The sequence below is a fragment of the Aulonocara sp. 'chitande type north' Nkhata Bay genome, linkage group LG15 (genome assembly GCF_057382095.1).
Source record: "Aulonocara sp. 'chitande type north' Nkhata Bay isolate Kocher_YH1m ecotype deep benthic linkage group LG15, A_spYH_male_GT1.1, whole genome shotgun sequence".
NCBI classification, from domain to species: domain Eukaryota; kingdom Metazoa; phylum Chordata; class Actinopteri; order Cichliformes; family Cichlidae; genus Aulonocara; species Aulonocara sp. 'chitande type north' Nkhata Bay.
Window position 1 is genome coordinate 30,488,109 of NC_141358.1, and position 13,951 is coordinate 30,502,059.

At 38.0% G+C, this 13,951-nt stretch overlaps 1 long non-coding RNA gene across 1 annotated transcript; it reads left to right on the forward strand.

The window, feature by feature from the left end:
- Positions 1-277: 277 nt before the first annotated feature.
- Positions 278-3,400, forward strand: LOC147313361 (uncharacterized). Its single transcript, XR_015124925.1, has 4 exons — positions 278-1,069; positions 1,446-1,598; positions 1,960-2,049; positions 2,625-3,400. It is a non-coding gene; the product is annotated as an uncharacterized LOC147313361 (long non-coding RNA).
- The last annotated feature ends 10,551 nt before the right edge of the window (positions 3,401-13,951 follow it).

Consider the following 13,951-nt stretch of genomic DNA (forward strand, 5'->3'; position numbering starts at 1 on the left):
GGATTACATGGTTTAGTAAAAACAAGTGCTTCCTCAATGAAAATATGTTTTCAGTTCTTTTCAGTTTTTGATTTTGGAAATGTGTATTTCAGCAGGGAAAAATCAGAATTGAAATAAAGTGGTGTAAAGCACATGAATTATATTTTGTGTGTGTGTCTATCTACCTATCCATCCATCCATGCATCCATCTAGCCATCCAATTTTTTTGGAACCCTCCAGTCTCTTACAGTATGTTACTGTTAATTGAAATTACAGTAAATTACGACCTGTTAAACAGTAAATGACCGCCTGTTGCACTGAAAAAAAGGGACTGGCCATCTCTTGGATTTATGTAAGCATCTTGCATGTATTTAACACAATTGCCTCATGTTTTAAAGATAAATGTAACTATATAGTGTAAAAACTACATGATATGCAGAAAGGGTGTATTAAATTGTTCATATCATGTTCAGGTGAAGTAAGTCAATAAGATAGCAACGTTAAATCTCGTGAAACCACGCGTGATTTCATCTCGCGGGCTTTGGATCGTGGTTTAAAAAATGCATCCATCTCAGTCAAGTCAAGCAGCCAACTCTACGTTTTTTGGTATGTCTTGATTTTTTGAATTAATGTTTACCATATTTCAGCCAAATGTAGTTAAACGTCTAAAGTGCCGCCATGTAACATGCTAAAAAAGAGCCGTTAGCTTATTTGCTGTTTTATCTGTTGTCAAAGAATTGGCGCTTTTTCATTTGAATTTGTCTTTGGCACAAGAGCCGTAATATCACATTAAACCTAATTGCGAGGCACTCATAACATAATTTGGTTTTCTGTGTGAATAGATTTGTCAACTGACTCTTCAGTTACATTGTGTATTTACTGCACCGTGGTGTTAGTGAGATTTTGGACATTGAACAGCTTTAGCTAATATCATCAGCGGTATTATGCTAGCTTACATCCCTACCCCTCCTGCCCTCACCTGCTGTCCTTTTGTTTTTGTTTTTGTTTTTGTTGATGCACATTGAGAGACCACATCTATTCTGCATTTCACCAGGAGTCAGCTGATGGATTGTGGGTTCAAGGTGTTATGGTAAGAAAGTATATTCTATTTTCGCTTAAGGTTTCTGTAACTTAATTATAATAGGTTTTTTATAATTATTAGGTGCATGCATACTCAAATAGACCACCCTATTAATACAACTGAGAAATCCAAAATCTGCCATAGGTTTAACTTATACCTGTATGTATTGTCAGAAAGGTGATTACTGGACTCACATTAATGCACACTTGAACTAAAATGAGGTTGTAACTTGTGGGTTCTTGGGTTGCAAATCAGAAATAAACATCTTTGGATTTTTTTAATCCCATAAGATCTGGAAACACAGTTTTTATTCAACAAAACATTACTGATTATTAACCAAGCACAGTGCCTGCTGTTATTTCAAAATAATTTTATGTCATTTCAGATGAAATGCAGCATTCCAGTGCATCCCAACCATGCCTTTACAGTCAAGGTTTCTGACGGAGCTGAGTTTCTCTCTGACAGTCTGCTGAAAGTGTTTGCAAAGTGATCGGGGGAACAGGGCACAAAGCTAAAGGATGTAGCTGCCATAATGACAGTAAGAACTTTAAAATTCTTTAACTACAAAGTGTATATGTATTGCATTAGGTCAGTAAAAGATTTTTATGCTGCATCCATTGAAACAGTCAACTATTACCTGTGAGTACTGATTCCACCGAAAGGATGCCATAATTTTCGTCATGCATTTACTGGCCCACTGAGAAAAATTGATCTTTTTAAAAAAATAAATGTTCTGGAAACTATATATCCATAAAGTTGATGTCAAACAGGAACTTTTGATATTGCTTTGTAGATGCTGGTGTTGCATGTTGACTGGTTTAAGTTTTTGTCTGGGATCATTTTCTTCTGTGCTACTGAAAAGTTCACAAATCTCTGTTTTCTTTGTTATAATACTTTAGGATGACATTAATGCTCGAAGGGAGTCCCTCATCAAAGTGCTCCGCATCTGTGTGAAAGACAATTGCAACATCTTGGTGCAGGAGTTCATGGTGAGTGTTTTATGAGTAGATTGTGGCTTTGCAACATTTAAAAATGCATTTAGTTATCCACTTGATCCTCATTGGACTGGTTAGGACCAGTAGTCCTCTTTAATAATTTGAAGTTCACATGAGGCCTAGTAGTGAACTCGGCCACCGGCCCTTGAGGCCCCACCCCTGTATTAGGGGTCACATCAGTGTGAAAAAACTTTAAATTTGTCATTCTAGTGAACAAAGGAAAATCCCACCAATATTTACATTAGCTTTTGTTTGAAAAAAAAAAAAAAGACCAACAGCTAACCAAATTGTGGGGCTGAAAGTCTAAATTCTAACATCTTCTGAGTGACAAAACCTGGATTTCTGATGGGCCGGTGTCTTTCTAACAAAAACTAATGTAAAATTATGTTTTTCACCCTCTCTTAGAAACTCTGTTAGACCATGAATGGCAGCATGGCAGGCCACTCTTTGGCTATAGCTATTTACTATGTTGCTTGCATTGGTTTAAATTACTCTAACATTAGAACTGGTAGATTCAAAAGAGATGAGTTTAAAAGGGAATCTTAAAAAAATGTTTTGTGTTTAACCAGGACTTGACTGAGGCCACTGCACAGATTGAGAAAACCACAATGAACATCTGTCTCCAGAGGATGCACCAGGCAATGACTTTTCTGATGTTGGCATCATCATCGAGGGTATAGTAGTTCTTCAAGATCTGGATAACGTGACCTTTGCAGTAGCCATGCTGTTTGGACCTTTTTTATTCCTTCAATATGAGTTACCCATCACAACTCTGCTACACTTTTGAGGTGATTCAAAGGGTGGTAATGGAGTTGGAAGCAACTCAGCTCTCAAGAAAAGTTCACAACTAAGACAAAACTGCTCCTGCAACGAAAGCTCACTGTTATGCATGTGAGGTGACCAGCTCTAGGTGAGAAGACATTTAAATCTCACACTTGTTCTGCTGCATTTTTGAAGCTCAATTCCAGGAACAGATCGCAGGGTTCATTTTTATATACACTGCAACTGCCATGAGGACGAGCCGTTTTTTTGTTGTTGTTGTTGTTTGTTTTTCCTTTTGCTCTGTACAAGTTCTGTTTGGCAGCATTTTTAAATTTCTCTTTGTATTTTTTCTTTCTTTTACTAGTGAAGAGATGTAGCATGAACAGTTATGCAGTCTAAATAGCCCATATGGGCCGTGTGAAATGGTATTTTCAGTTTCATTCAGTTGAAGTAAGGAACGTTGAATATTTCTAAGTGTGCTGTTTTGAACCAAGATGTCACAGTATGATCAGTGCTGTAATTTTTGACAGTCACTGTATCAATGTTATTTTTGCATCTCTTGAATAAAGGTTTTGACCTGCAAGTGCTAATTTCTTTAGTTATTGGGGTAAAATGGGTAATGTTAATAGGAAGGTGTTTGCCAATTCAGTAACCTAATTTAATGTTAATGGAAACTAACATTACCTCAAATTGTTTAGTTATAATTGTTGTTTAACTGAATCTTGACGTCAGAGGCCTTAAATAGAATGTTTTGATTTGTTCTTTCCCAACATTTTTCAAAAGAAAGAGTCTAATTTCTTTGCTGTGATTGATTCCAGAGAACACGGAAGAACTGACATTATTTAACTGTTGATTTATGTAGATTCAGTAGTGGAGTAATGTCAGTTTAATTCTTTACCTACTGTCAATGCAGTGAAATTAGACATTTTGTTTTGAAAGGTTACTGGTGGATGCCAGCAACCATCTTGGAAGAGGACAATATAATCTGTTATAAGGCCTCCATTTGAAAATTGTGTATTTGATACTAGAATATAATAGCAAAATGTAATTTGAAGATAACATGTAGTATTTAAGTGACCAAGTAGTATTGGGTAAAAGTTATTGAATGGTGTTGGGATAAAGTGAGAAAATTGTGAAGGATTAAAATATTTCAAGAGCTCAAATTACTTCATCAAAACATGTTTAAGTCACATTTTATCAACACAAATTGCACAGGTTTATTGAACATGAATAAATTGTGTTAATTTAACTCAATTGTTTAAGTTGCTGCCAAAGCAAAACATCTGTGTGCAACAAATGTCCACCATTGAATTAAGTAAATCCAACAACATATTTTTTTCAGTGTGGGACACAGTATCCTCTAGCAGAGATGAATATTTTTGGTACTGATGATGCGTGATAACGGTAAGTTACTGGTTAATATATTGCAGTTTATTACCTTGCAGCGGGCTTACAGTGACATATCGTGAATAAACGGTAGTATACCAATTTCTTAATCACAGTATGATGTTACTTTGTTGACGTAATTTATGACATAACGGTATCTCACTGGCGTCACTGTCGCCAGTGAGATACCGTAAAAAAGGCTACAGTGCGTTACCATAATTTGTCCAAGAGTATTATACCATACCAGCAAAAAACGGTATCATCCTGCAGAACGGTAAGCTACCGTAACACAGCGTCACGGTATGAGCTGGCAACAGTGACGCCAGTATGTTACCGTAAAGTGGCGATGAAAAGTCTAACAGTGCACATAGCTTTAACATTGCATGAAGAACTCTGTATTCCTTGTCCACACATAAACGCAAAGAAGGTTTAAAAAATCTCCGTTTTCAGTGATTCGAAACGCCGTTTACGTGTGGACGAAACAGCTGCGTTTTCAAAAATACCCGTGTAGGTGCGGACGCAGCGTAAAAGAGTTAGTCGTTTATTTTATTACTACCTGCAGATTACTTGTATTTGCTTAATTGTTTACTAAATGTTTGAGGTGTGAAATAAACCGCAATGGAGCAAAATATGGGTGTGTGTGGTTGGAGGATGTGTTAGTGCGTGCGTGTGTGCGCGCGAGGGGGGCGCGAACATTTTTCCTGTAAAACAAAGGGGGGCCTAGCGAAAAAGGTTTGGGAACCACTGCATTAGGTGTACACTCTAGGAGGAAAAGTGATTCTTGTGAATTGTGGAAGGCCAAATGTGTCGCCACGGCGTGAGCTCACCGGACCTTGAGCTAAAAATAAAATCTTTTACATTCAGATATTAGGCTTCATTAGGTTGATGACTAATAATACTGCAAGGGTGCTAGATACAGTAGCTATCCATATAGTATTTGTCAAGATGATTAAGTGTGGAAAACGTGATGGCCCAATTACTGCTAAAAATAATCAACATACATCAGCCACTTGCAATTCCTTAAACTGCAATCTAGTAATTTAAATAGTAGCTTTTTTTTCTGCTTTATATATAATGTTACAGCAGTGCAGCAGGGGATATTGATATTAAACATGGCAAACAGTTTTTAAAAATGTGCTACTATTTGTGCAAATCCCTGTGAGCCAAAATCTCATACACTTTGTTCAACTCTGTGTATGATGTCAAAGAACGTGGCTATCCATTATTTGTTACCACTTAGAGACATCTCACTTTAAGTGACTCAAGTAAATACAAAAATGAATTTATGGATCTACAAAGACGCATGATGGGTCCACTCTAAACAGCATTGGTCACAAAGGTAAAGTCCAAGGACAGTCTGGGTAAGTCAGAGTGAAAAATAGATAAATAATAGAGTCAATAAAGAAAGTAAAGAGTAGCAGCAGCCTTCTTCTTCAAATTCCAAATAATTAGTATAATTTTGGCAGTACTTTCCATAACTGCAAAATTCAGCTGTTGTTCTCGTTTATCGACACAAATCAATGGGGGAAAAAACATGCCCAAAATGGCTACTGTAAAAATATAAAAATGGAACACTGTAAAGTTGGAAAAGAAGTGACAGACCAAGGAAAACAATTAAAGAGAAGCTGGAAGGAAGGGTTGAGGGAAGAGCAAACACACAGTGCTGATGATGGCTGGCTGGTAAATGCCTCCCTCTCTCTCCACGCAGCCATCTGAAGCTGTTTACAGCCACTCAACCCACAGCACATGGCCATTCGTTTTGTATGGCGAGCTTCCAGTCGAAGCGTTTCTTAACAATGGCCCAATGCCATCAGATTAAACCTAACAGTGATCAGATGGCATTTTTATGGAGGAGCCCATCATTTGAGGTGGCTTCCGAAAGCATCGCTGTCAATAACTGGCTGCTGAAAGAGGAATGGATGCACCGAGTGCTTATTGATGAAACGACTTGACTTTACAGAGTCAATACGCTACAAATGGCGACAGTAAGTAATTGCCTTCTGGAGCACACTCCCTCAACATCAAAGCCATGGAGCTCATGAATTTATAAGGTAGTGCTCAGGTTTCTGACAAACCGCCCAACATACATGAACATGAATGATGCTCTCCCCGTGTCGGGAGGCAGGTCATAAGGGAGCAGTAAAGTTTTTAATTTGTAGTCTAAAACCACGCTAAACATCATTATTGCAGGAAAATGCCAGAAGGGGCTATGACTGCACCAACGGGAGAAACTCTGAGGATAGTATCTTGTTAGTAAAAGCTTCAAATGAGGTCTACAGTCAGAGTCAAATGTCACCACTGCAACGTATGAGGTTTAAAATAACTTGCACTGAAAGCAAGCGCCAAGGGAAAAATTACTCCAACAGTGCATTTGGTTTGTGTCGCTATCACTAAAAGAGGAGTGAAGGAATGCAGCTCTTATACACATATATGAAATATGTAGCAATATTAATATTCTGCCCTACGCTATCATCTCTTTTTCATATATTTAGGTAGCACCATTCAGTGAATGTCAGAATTTGAACAAAGATCTTCAGGGACACTGCAGCAAGGTCAGGACTGGCGCTGAGAAAGGCAGATAATGTGAAAAACAGCCAGAGCTCCGAAGCTCCGACTTCCTTTTTTTACCCGCAGCTAAACACAACATGGATATGAAGACACACAGAAAAATGACAAGCAACATGGAAAGGAAAGGAAAAGGAAGCCATGTTTTTTAATGTGCTGTTTTGCAGTTTAAGGAATTAAAAATGATCATGTAACCAGACACATTATAAGACAAAGGCGTGGCCCTCAAATCAAAAGATGTGCATGTTAGGTTAACTGGTGATTCTGAATTGACCAACAATGTGACATAAACATAAAGTATTTGAAAAAGATACACTATATGAATGCAAAGATAAACAGCACTGACTTGTAGTTTAAAGTGCTTTGAGTGGTCAGTGACACTAAAAAAGTGTCATGTAAAAGCAGGTATATTACAAAGGGGTGTCTGGGTTAGGTGACTAGCGGTAACCACGGAAAGTCAGTGAATGAAAAAACTTCTGTTAACACAAAGTGGAGTGTCTGAATCAACTGGATTACTGAGAGCGGAGGATACTGTTGATTGACACATCACACTGTGACAAAAACCTGAAAAGTTGTATTGACGTATATTTTTGGATGCTTATTATAGTCATTGGTATGGAATTTCTAATCTAGACATCAATGAGAAAGCTCACAAGTGAATTTATTAGCATTAGCATGATAGAAAGGTTGCATATGATTGCATTTGTAGGCAATATACCCTACCACGCTAGCTACCAAGTTAACAAGCTTCGTATATTAAAACGTACAACAGAAATGTTGATGTGTGGATGAGGTTGTAGCAGGTAAACAGATTGCTGTAATTAAGCTTAGTATTTCTAGTTTTTCTTAAATTCTTGGATGTTAAAATTTGTAGTTTTCTGCTTGAACTGGCAGTGGGGGGTGGAAAAGATGCATGTATATTTGCTAAAAATTAATGTGTCTTAAATCATTGGTGCTTTTTCATTCTTATTCTCTTCTAACTGCAGTTCGGACTTAAACTCCTAAGATGTCAGCGCATGCATTCTCTGATAAGATGATTTGGGTGCTAACACCAGGTCTTCTGGGCAGGTTTCATATGGACAGATGTTGACCATAATGACACTCGAGCAAGCATGGTCAACCTAATTGCCTATTCCCCTATTGAACACCGGCTCAAATGATGAGTCGAATCAACCATTGCCTATTTAAACAAGGACCCTAATTGTTCCCTGCAGGCTAATGGCTCATCACACATTAGACTCCTGAGCTCTGCTACCTCCCAGGTTAAAAGTCTGGGACCACTGAGTCTGCGGGGCACAGTAATGAATACATATCATCACCAAGGTAATGGGAAGCCCTGTGTTCAACGTGGGTCTCCAGCATCCCCTACTGGAAGTTGGTGTTTAGTGCTTCACACCCTGGTTTCAGGGGATTTGAACACTTTTCATAGGTTGTAAAATGAGATGCTGTGACCATGGCAGAAGCACCTGGCGGCCTTTTGCACTGCAGTCTGAGTTTCAGCTTTGTGCCTTGTTTTGTGAGCAGAAAGGTTTCCGTACATGTGCAAAACAGGAGCATTTCAGTTTAAGATTTTACTAACCCTGCTGATACTGGCAACTCCAGGAATTTTCAATAGATAATACATTTCAAATAAGGTCTCATAGATTCATTTTGGCATTATAGTTTATTTTTTGTTTGGTCCAAATAGGTACAAATTTTAACCTAATGTAAGAGGTTAACAAATTAGCATTTAAAACGTTTTAACTCCTGCTCTTTTGAATCTCCATTAATAAAAAATATTTTTTAAAACCGGCTTACCTGAGCTAGTCTTATTTTGACACCCTGCATTACTTGTTGTTTTTTATTTATTATTTCCTGTTACCCCTTCATTAATATAATATATATTATTTTAGAAACTGACGGTTTGAACATCAGATGGCTGCAGCTGCTCTGCTCACAGGCAGAAAAGTGTACCTGTGATGACTACAATAGTGATATCCATTCTCACTGACATCATATATAGCCAAGAGTAAAACGAAACTGTAGATCAGTCTGGCTCATGGTAATTAGTCATACATTCAACATCTCAAAATGTGGCCATAGTTGTGAACGTTTTACTTACATTTTGTAATTACAGTTAACTTACCTGAACACTATTGTTATATCATAAAGCTTATTATCATTATTTCTTAAAAACTATTCCAGTAACAGATTAGCAAGCTTCTGTGTGGTTGGTGCTTGCTTACACAGCCGTTAGCACAGATTGCTGCATAAATAAAAAGGAAAATCAGGCCATGCTGCATATTATGTAATAAATGTGTCCATCAAATACCTCATTATAGTTTGACTCATTCTTGTGAAATCATTCAGTGCTATCCACCATGCTGACGCCTCATATCTTCAAAAGGCACATGTGACGAACAGCCTGATTGTCCCATCTGCTGCGTGTGCATGAAGGAAATATGCAAAAAGAGAGCCCGAATGTATATAGCTGTGTGTGTATGTGCAAGTGCGTGTGCACATACACAAAACGTGCTGTACCTGTGTGTATGTGATTTAACACCAGGGAAGGCCTTTTTGCATCGTGTCAAAGCTGTTTGCTTGCACCGCCTGTCACTGTGCTGTCTCTGGCAGTCATACACAAACATCTCTGAGCTCAGTGACTCATCCTACTGCCAAGAAATGGAAAAGATCATATTTTCAATATCCTTTTTTTAAGTTGGCTCTAAAAGTGAGTGAGTCCCTATAGGCTCCTATTTTAAGATACTTTAGCATAGAAAAAACACATTTACCACCACAAATGTATTTATTTATTTAGTCTCTATTCAGGATAAAACCATTTGATGTTAACTTACCTGCCATTTTGAATGTGTGACATCACATAAATGGCAGACCTATAGATATCTTTACAATGGCTTTGGTTGCCCAATTTTGAATGGGCAATTTTTAGTACCATTTCTCTAGTATCTAGCAAGTATTTGCTGACAAGTCGGTATCTTCCATGGAAACCACAGGTGATACAACAATCTGGGAATGGGCAAAGCAATTACAAGCAGGTTTTTGGTGCAGCACTATGGAATTACATCTATGTTGAAAATTCAACAATTAAATTAAATTAAATTAAATTTCTCTTGCATAATTTTAAAAACCCACGCACGTAGAACTCAGAAGCCACGCACACAAAGAAACCATCGTGTACGCAAGAGTGACAACGGACAACTGTTGTTTAACAGCATCCTATTGGCTAACAACTTCTCAAACATATTTTCAGGAGATGGCTGCCCCTCCCTAAGCCTGGTTCTGCCAGAGGTTTCTTCCTGTGAAAAGGTTTTTCCTTCCCACTGTTGCCAAGTTCTTGCTGATGGGTGTCATCTGATTGTTGAGGTTTTCTCTCTGTTATCTTTATATAACAGTATAAAGCCCATTGAGATGAACTGAATTTGGACAAGAAAAAAGACAAAGAGTATAACAAGAAATCAAGGTCACCTGACCAGGTGGCTGAATTGCGCCTGTTCACATTGTCATGGCTTAAAAAGATGTTTGAATAGAACAAAACCACTGTTAATGTGAACAGTAGCAACTGTGATTTTCTTTTTATCACAAGTCAAAATATCTGCTCTATATTGTTTTGAAAATTTATTCTGCACATATAAATATGGGGTACTTTTCATATGGATTATATTGAATATAACTGTTTTAAATGTTAAGTGGTGAGAATTGTATTATCAGTTATTAAGCAGGACTTCATAAACCACTGTTAACAGCACCTATTGTCCGTACAATGTCATTCAAACTTCACATTTTCATTCATTGTTCCATAAGTCATGTTGCCACTGATTGTCAATCGAGTTAATGTGTAATTTAGCTTAGCTCAGCCTTTTCGCTTGGTTTCCTTCCTTAAGATTGACTTCCAGTTGCTCTCAGGCTTCAGCGAGCAGTACATGGATCAACCCAAGGTGTCATGGTCCCGGGTGTCCCAGTCTTTATATTTTTGATGATTAATATTCTGTGATTTAGTGGTTTTTCATGGTTTAGTCTTTTGTATTTCTAGGTCCATTAGTTATTCATTAGTATTTTGGTGATTTCTAGTCTTTAGGGTTTGTTACTGCGCCTCCCCTGTGTTCCTTGTGTTGCATCTAGTTATCCTGGTTTCTATGTTCGTGTATTTCCTGTTTTACTTTGACAGTCCCATGTCCTGTGTTAGAGTATTCTGTTTTGCTTCCTCCCTGTCTCGTGTGTGTGATTAGTCCCAGCTGTGTTTCCCTCCTGTTCCTCATTCCCGCGTTACCCTCTTGTGTATTTAGTTCTCTGTCTTCCTCTGTCTGTTGTCGGCTTGTCTGCGTTTTTCACCCCGTGTTTCCAGGTTTCTAGTTTTATGCAGTGTTTTGTATTTAGTTTTTCCAGTATAGGTTTCATTAGCTCCATTCTAGTCTTTCTTTGCTTTTTGTTTGTACTTTTGCTCAGCCAAATAAAAGGCTTATTATTTGTTCATCACCTCACTCTGCCTCCATTGTCTGCTTTTGGGTCCATATTATCCTCACTCCACCCCGTCTGCCTCTGCAGATGTGACACAAGGGTCAAATACATCTTAGGTCCTGGGTCATCTCTTTGTTATATTATATCCTATAGCCCAAAGATATCATTTTCAGATAAGGTTCATCTACTTTAGAGAGCTTTCTAGGCCTGACACTTATGGACAGCTTTGTGGCTTTGGCTCAGGAGGTAGAGCAGGTCATCTACTGGTGTTTCAGACTCTGGTTGTTCTAGTCTGTATCCCAAAGTATCCTTGGCCAAGATACAGAACTCCCAAGTTCTCCAGTTCTTTCACTGCAAACCACTTAGGTGTAGAAACACATGAATGGGTGAATAAGACATGTTGTATGAAGCACTTTGAGTGCTGAAATAGAAAACTATACAATAATAATTCCATTTACCACAACTTTTTAGGACACTCAGCACACCATGCAGATATATAGCCAGTTTTTAGCTTAGGAATCACCTGGAGTAGATTTTTATATACCATTCAAACTCTACTTAATTATATATCTTTGTGACAAGCTGTTAGTTTAAAAGTGCCTAAAGACACTATTTAAAATGGGTTCTTTGCATTCTTTGCTCAAGACCACTTTAAAAATACAACAAAGTCTGGTTCCTTTGAAGCAAATTACAAACTGAGGGTGGCTCGAGACTTTCACACAGTAATGCATGTGCATCTATGCCTGTGAGAGGGAGAGCACAAAAAATAATCAATAAAAAATAATGTGTTATGCTTCACACACTCCTGACTTCAAAGGGACTTTAAAATCAATTAGCCTTGTCATAACCACCTCCGCCTCCCATCTATCGCTCTCTGTCCCCCACCCTAGAACCCCCACCCCAAACCACTCTGAATATATGCACAGACCTTAACCTGAATATTGTGATAAAGTACAAACACAGCCAGATGCAGGCTCAGCAGTGGTAGAGCCGCTTCTCTTTGAAGTCTGATTAAAGTGACTATTGTGCTGCATAATGAGACTTGCGCTGACCTTTGTGGAATAATTTGGCTTTATTAATTCAAAAACAAAAATTATCTGAGACTTTGTAGTGTGTGTAGGGGGTGTGCATACATAGTGTGTCTGGGATTTGAATAACACAGTAAATGCATATTGCCATGGGAACCATCTGACAGTTTACCTAGGGCAGCTTCTCTGTCCTTACAAAAGGTAATATGATACGGTGGGACTGCACTCCATTTGTCCAACCATTTCAAACTGTCCCATTTACTTGACATATTCAGAATATGTGATGTGCGACACATCATAGTTCATAATTTGAAAAAACTCCTTATTCCTGGTCAACAAATATTGGTGATTACTCTCTTTCAAAGCTGGAGTAGTCAAAATGTTCCTGCTAAAAAAAGATAAATGTGTGCGCACAGACCCACAGAGCATTATAGTATCACATCTTCATGTCCCCTTAGTGACTTTTAGCTCAGTGTTTTTGCAAAGAGCTGTGCATACATAACGATGAAGCATGCTAAAATGACTAATTGCTGCTGTTAAAAAATATTTTTTCTTGTATTCCGTCTTAATCTCAATCATATGAGCTTTAGTGGCAAATACAAGTTAGAAAAATGTGCACACGTCCACATCAAAAAAGTGAAGTGGGCCAAAAAGCATGAAAGTAAAAAACTAAGCATCTCACTACAGTTTTACCTTTTTATTGCATATACTGCATGAACTGCCACAGTTCGTGCAGAAATCCCAGCTTAGCAGAGAATGTTGATGACTACTCAGGTTTTTACCCTTTATCTCCAGCTGGGGTTCTAGGTTTGATCAAGTCAGCTAAGGCAAAGAAGGCCTAAGAACCTAAGAAGTACAAAGAACTACTTTTGTCTTCTCTGTGACTGCTGCTACGCAGCACAAACTCAGGCAGTAGCAATCCACATCATCAGATGAGCCATATGCATTTCTGCGTTCTGATTAAAGAACAGAGTGTTTAACACCTACAGATTACCAATCTACCACAATGCCAGTCACTTAAGGGTTGGTGGCATTCCCTTAAGTGACTGGAATTTATTTATTTATTTTTTTGTAATAATACACCATTGCTGTATACATCTGACTCTGATTTTTCAAAGGGACAGTCCAAAAAAAATTTGGACTGACTGAATTTTAAAGGTGAATCAATGCAACCAAATTTTATGTATATATGTGGTTATGTTGTGTATTGCTTTAGCTCACCAGTTGCCCAAGAGATCATACATAAGATTAAGTGTAGTAGCCTGGGTTCAATTCCAACCTGAGTCTCTTTGTTGTGTGGCTTCCCTTGAATTCCTTCTTCTTCATTATTCTCATCAGATTAAGGCAAAAAATAAAAAATGTTGGTGTATTAACAGCATATATCAGCAATTAGTTTTTGAGTGTGTATAGGATGAAAAATAACTTTCAAAATTAACTGTGCAAACCAGCAAAAGTGAAGATCAGAAAAACAATCAACCACCTTAAGAACAGAAAGATACCAGAGACAGAAAAGAACCAACATCTTCTGAGCATGTCTCTGTATGTGAACACAATACAACTCCAGCATGGATACTGACTTACACAACACCTCGTGGAAAAAGCAGTTGTTGCTAATATTGCTATTGTTTTTCCATTGAATAATACAATGCCAAAATCCCAATTCCAGTTTACGGAGCCGTGGCTCAGGCAACAGACTGGGT